Consider the following 5,811-nt stretch of genomic DNA (forward strand, 5'->3'; position numbering starts at 1 on the left):
CATGTACTCTTCAAAGAGGGTTACATTTGTCTTTCGTCATACTTTTTGACATATTTATCCTTACATTTATACTTTAGGATCATATTTGCCCCTCATCCATTAAATCTCCATGTCCCACCTTTGTTTTCTTACATGGTGCCTATGTGGATTTCTTTTTCCTCCAATTTAAATATGGTCAACTATTTAAGATAATTTAATCCGCCCACCCAATTTAAATATGGTCACCTATTTAAGATAATGTTCTTTTTCAGCTCCATATTTTTCGGATAGCAGCGGCAACATATTGACAAACAAGAACTTTGAACTCAAAATCATTAATCTGATACAGCTTACAATTATTGCAGTAACCAAATTAAATTACGAGAAGTTGCACAACAATGGAATTAATGACAAAGGTCCGTGCTTAAAATAGAGCACTGCCAAAAGCCTAATATTGTCTAGGATGGTTTCCTCAAACATATTTTTTCTCGAAAAGAAATATTGCTCCCTCCTCTCATTTTATATGAAAGAATTCGATTATAAGAGTCAAAACATCTAATTTTTTTTGTGATTTTGGTATATAATTTTCATGTTTTTCAAAAATAAAATAAAATTACATATTTAAAAAAGTATATCTAAATAATTCAACTTTTTGGATGGCAGAGTCATGATTTAAAGTTTATGGGTTCTGATCTTGCTCATAGCTCATTTTAGTTATTAAGTTCGTAATTAAATATTTATACATATTTAATGTATTTCCTAATAGAACACAAATCTAAACAAAAGCTATAGAGTTCATTCAAACCATACCTAATACTCTAGCTTCACCCCTTATTTTCGACCTGGTTTAACATAAACCTACAATGACGAATACTATTAGAGTAATGTGAATTATCAGAATGAAGCCACTATATTTTATATATTGGCTGCCCAAAGACACAAATAAGTGCAGACAACCAAATTATGGTTTATGGTTTATGGTTAAATTAAATTATCTTAAATAGTTGACCATATTTAAATTGGAGGAAAAAGAAATCCACATAGGCACCATGTAGGAAAATAAAGGTGGGACATGGGGATTTAATGAATGAGAGACAAATATGATCTTAAAGTATAAGTGTAAGGATAAATATGTCAAAAAGTATGACGAATGACAAATGTAACCCTTTTGGAAGAGTACAAGGATAAATATGATCCTAAAGTATAATCGTAAGGATAAATATATCAAAAAAGTATAACGAAATACAAATATAACCATTTTTAAAGAGTGCATGGATAAATATGACCCTTTTCCGAATAGAAAAATCAAAAAAGAACTCCTCCGCCTTCCCGCTTCCCTTCCTTTGACATCCTCAATTGTTATAGGTTGCAGGGTTTGGATCGATTCCTTTTCGGAATCCATTTTTTTCCGTAATTTGCTTAACAAGTTCCAAATTTTGGAACTTTTTGTTGTTGTTGTTGTTGGTAATTTGTTTACCATGTTGTTCTACTATAAGAATTAATTATACCCTACAATAGATATTCCGAAGTGGTTCTGTTTACCATGTTATTGGTTCTGTTTATAATTAACAGCCTGTTTGGATTGGTGTTATATGTCGTTTCATAATGTATCGTATTGTATTGTACTGTATTGTTTAATGAATACAATGTTTGGATAGATTGTATCGTTTGTCATTGTTTCATGATGTCACACACCAATAATATGAAGAATAAACTTGCAATATTACTAAGAAAAAATAGGATACGGAGTATAATTATTGTATAAAAAAAGGTAAAGGATAAAATATGATTATTTAATAATAAGGAAGGGCAAGATGAGAGAAAAAAGTAAGGTAATGACGCCACCACTCCGAATCCGTCGTTGCCTAAAGTGATATATATATATATATATATATATATATATATATATATATATATATATATATATATATATATATATGTCATATTTGTTACTAATAATTATAATAATTATTATTTTTAATAAGAAATTAAATTGAATTATTCTTATCATTTGTATTTAATATGAAAGTTTAATATTTTTATTAAAATTAGTACATAATAACTTAAATTATATTTTTATATATTTTATTTATTACTTGACATTATTGTTTATGCTTTTGTTTGTTTTATCTATTATTATATTTTAGTTACATGATGCTTCTTCAGCTTACCGAGGACATGACTCTCAATAGGGGGTGTAGAGGTCGAGAATTAGGGTTGTGGGTTGACAGGCAGTCTAGAGTTTCATCTAGGCATCCTAGTAGTATTAGTACTACTCATATTTTGCTATGCCTAGCCCCTTGCCATTTTACATTGTGTCATTATTTCCAGCAAGACTGCATCTATATTTATATTGTCGTAGTCCTAGATATATGTTATTGCATGTATCTCCATTCGCGCCCGTGTCTAATTACCTGGTTGTTGCTACTATCTATTTATTGTTTCATTTACACTTCCTTTGAACCAAGGGTCTTTCGGAAACAACCTCTCTACCTTCATTAGGTAGAGGTAAAGTTTGTGTACACTTTACCCTCCCCAGACCCCACTTGTGAGATTTCACTAGGCTTGTTATTATCTTATTCCTATAGCATGACCATATGAGTTATTATTCAAAAACATTTTCATCTCCGAAAATAAATTAGTTTTATCATTTTATATATCTTTACATTGAAGTTATTTATTTATATTTTTTATAATAATTTTCTTAAAAATAAATAGATATTAATTATTCTTAATTCAACTTCAAAATGAGTAACTAATTATTAAATAACATAACAAATTTTATCCTAAAAGTAGACACTTGTTGGAATTTTTATTGTTACACTGATAGATAACACTTAATTAATATTAAGATTGTTTTGCCCAAAGTTGCATGAACGCATACTTTGATTTTAATTTTGGAAATCATAATTATATCACTCGAACGTATACATAATCAAGATAATAGATTAATTAAGAACATGCCTGAAGCATTCCAACGCATTCAACGTTGTCTTCCTAAATCACTTTGAGATTAGTGTAAAGTCATGGATTATGGAATCATTTGTTGTGGAAAATGAACGTAAGTTGATAAACTAGTATAGGTTTGATAATTAATTACTAAGTCGTCTTTTCTTTGTATACGAACTAGAAGTCCAGATTTATTAGTCACATGGCATATGAGATATTGTCATTGAGATAGTAAAAGAGGAGATAATTTGGGCGAACATGTTTGAAACTAACAGGGCACTCAATAGCAAGATCACACTATTGGGTTTACTTACTAATATTTGGGGGTTAAGTAAGCAGAACAAAGTGGGCCCGGATAAAAGGCCCCAACCCCGCATGACTTCATGTTATTAGAAGCCTACATGTAAACAGCAGTAGGCCCACTTGGGCTCCAAGTACTTTCAATTTCAGGCCCTATCAGAGTAAGGTCATAGTTCCAATTACAATTATAGCCACTAGTTCCAGAAATAGCCACTACTCTGAATTTAACAGATTATCTCTAATTCCATATCTTCGCACGCACCAGGAATAGAAATTAATTATCAGAAACAATCACTCGTCTCCCTACTTGCATTCAGAAATCAAACTAGCTAAATTCCAACTTTCACAATAATGTTTACTTTAACTATATTAAAGGGCACAAATGTTTCTCAATTAAAATAAATTCTTATCTTAAACTAACATTACAACCCAAACATGAGATGTTTAACCTTCAGCTTAAGACATGATGACTTGCAGTGACCTCAAACACTTCTGAAACTCATTTGTTTTGCTTTGAAGTTTTTGCAGATCTGGCCAATTAATTGTTTTGCTTTGAAGTTTTTGCAGATCTGGCCAATTAATGGTCAAGTCTATGAACTACAGCCATATACTTAATCACAGCAGTTCTTCTCCATCATTAATTACTATAGAAAATCACTTAAACAAAACAAGATACTATGAATGCATCCAGATCGGAATTCATATCTAATCAGATCATGATAGAGTAGAATCGGTAACAAAAGCTACAAAACTTAACAAAAAAAAGCACATGATTCCCAATACAGTTTAGTCCATTTTGGGGATAATACATCAAATAATGAAAGCAATCAGTTCATATAGCTATACTAGCATGAGAATTCAACAAATCAGGCCAAATTACATAGAAATCAGAAGCTTATTCATTCAATGGAAAGCATAAATACAGGAATGTTTGGACTTACCTATTCAACGCAAGAAGACACTAGGAAAAAGCCAAATATAGGCCAGAAACAGGATCGGATGGAGCTCAGCAACAAGTTCAACAATCAGCAGCAGCAAATTTTTGACCTCAACAGCTTTTTCGAAACCCAGGAAGAAGTATTTGAGTTTTACAAATCACCAGCAATCAATTCAACTACAGTTTTCCTTGAAATCCTTAATTTTTTGTTTTTGTTTTTAGCTTACAGATCTCAATTGAAGTTTTAGAATTGCAGAATTTTGTTCTCAGTTGCTTCTGTCCGTGAAAAATGTGAGGAGCAAGCTCCTTTCATAGAAATGCTTAGGGCATGCTCCCAATTCTTTTATTTCTTTTAACTCCTCCCATTTCATCTATTTTACCCCTGAAAATCCCACATTTACCCAATCTCTGTCCTTTGAGGCTCTTTCTAGAAGCTTCCTAGCAATTAACTGCCAGATTCCCTAATTCAATTCCCTTAAATGCCCCTTAGACCCCTGGTTTTTACCATTTCATATCCTACTCAATTACTGCCCGTATTTTACCTTTCATTAGTTCAAAAGATTCCTGGGCTGTATGCTTTAGATCAGATAGTAATGGGCTCAAAGCCCACTGGTTCTATGTTTTGGTATGCCCAACAATTTAACATTAAAACAACTAATAATTACTTTAAACTCAAATATATAAAATTACATCTTAACAAAAAAATAGGTGTTAATTACCTAATTAAAATCCAAAACTCAATTACTTCTTAACAATAAGACATGCACCTAACTGCTAATTCGCACAACTAAATAAATTAATTAGCCGAAAAGTAAAGCATGCGTGATTGAAGACAATTAGAAAAAGAAAAAGGGGACAAAGATATACCCATTCGATCCGGCAGAATCCGGCAAGCAAAAAGAAATCCGGCAAGCTAAAATTACTGTTATATGTGCACTGGCCAGGAATTCTCCATTTTGGCCAGTGCAACATATAACAATAACTTTTGCAGGCCAAAATAAGAGGAGGTAGAAGATTTTGAGGAAGTCCGGCCGGTCAACGGTGGTCAACAAGATTCCGGCCACCGGAATTAAAGTCAAAAAGTGACACCAAACGACAAGTTTCTCACAAAACTATTATTTGGTGTAAGATTTGGGTAAAAAGGAGGCCGGATTGAGGGAAATTTGGAAAGGGGTAAAAAAAAACGGATTTTTAAATATCAGATCTTCAAATTGAAGAGATGGAGGGATCTTTTTGGGAAATTGAGGGTGTATTGAGGATTGGGGTGAGATGGGGAGTACACGGTGCTATTTTGGGAGGCTTTGGCGATAGTTCGCCGTCGGATGGAGATTTCCGGTGGCGGACCACAGCGGACCACGGCGGAGGACTTGAGAGCATTGGTAAATTGAGGGGAGCAGAGTTTTTAGGTAGGGGGGAATTATGGGTGCTTGATCTGAATGAATGGGGAAGGGGTCGTTTAGTGGGTGCATAAAAGGGAGATGATGTCGTTTAGAACATATACGGCGTCGTTTGAATGGAGGGCGGGCCGGTCAAGCTTGTGTTGAGGCGGGTTTAAATGGGAATTGGGCCAATTATTGGCCCAGTGTTGGAGACTCAGCAGAGCAGGCCCTTATACCAATATAATATTGTGAAACTTACACAAATGT

The 5,811-nt window shown here is 33.2% G+C and overlaps 1 long non-coding RNA gene across 1 annotated transcript; it reads right to left on the reverse strand.

The window, feature by feature from the left end:
* Positions 1–3,506: 3,506 nt before the first annotated feature.
* On the reverse strand, positions 3,507–5,582 carry LOC138878618 (uncharacterized). The gene is made up of 2 exons (XR_011402533.1): positions 5,033–5,582; positions 3,507–4,283 (listed from the first exon to the last, which is right to left on the reverse strand). It is a non-coding gene; the product is annotated as an uncharacterized lncRNA (long non-coding RNA).
* Between the last annotated feature and the right edge of the window lie 229 nt (positions 5,583–5,811).

This window comes from Nicotiana sylvestris, chromosome 1, assembly GCF_000393655.2.
Source record: "Nicotiana sylvestris chromosome 1, ASM39365v2, whole genome shotgun sequence".
Taxonomy (NCBI): Eukaryota; Viridiplantae; Streptophyta; class Magnoliopsida; order Solanales; family Solanaceae; genus Nicotiana; species Nicotiana sylvestris.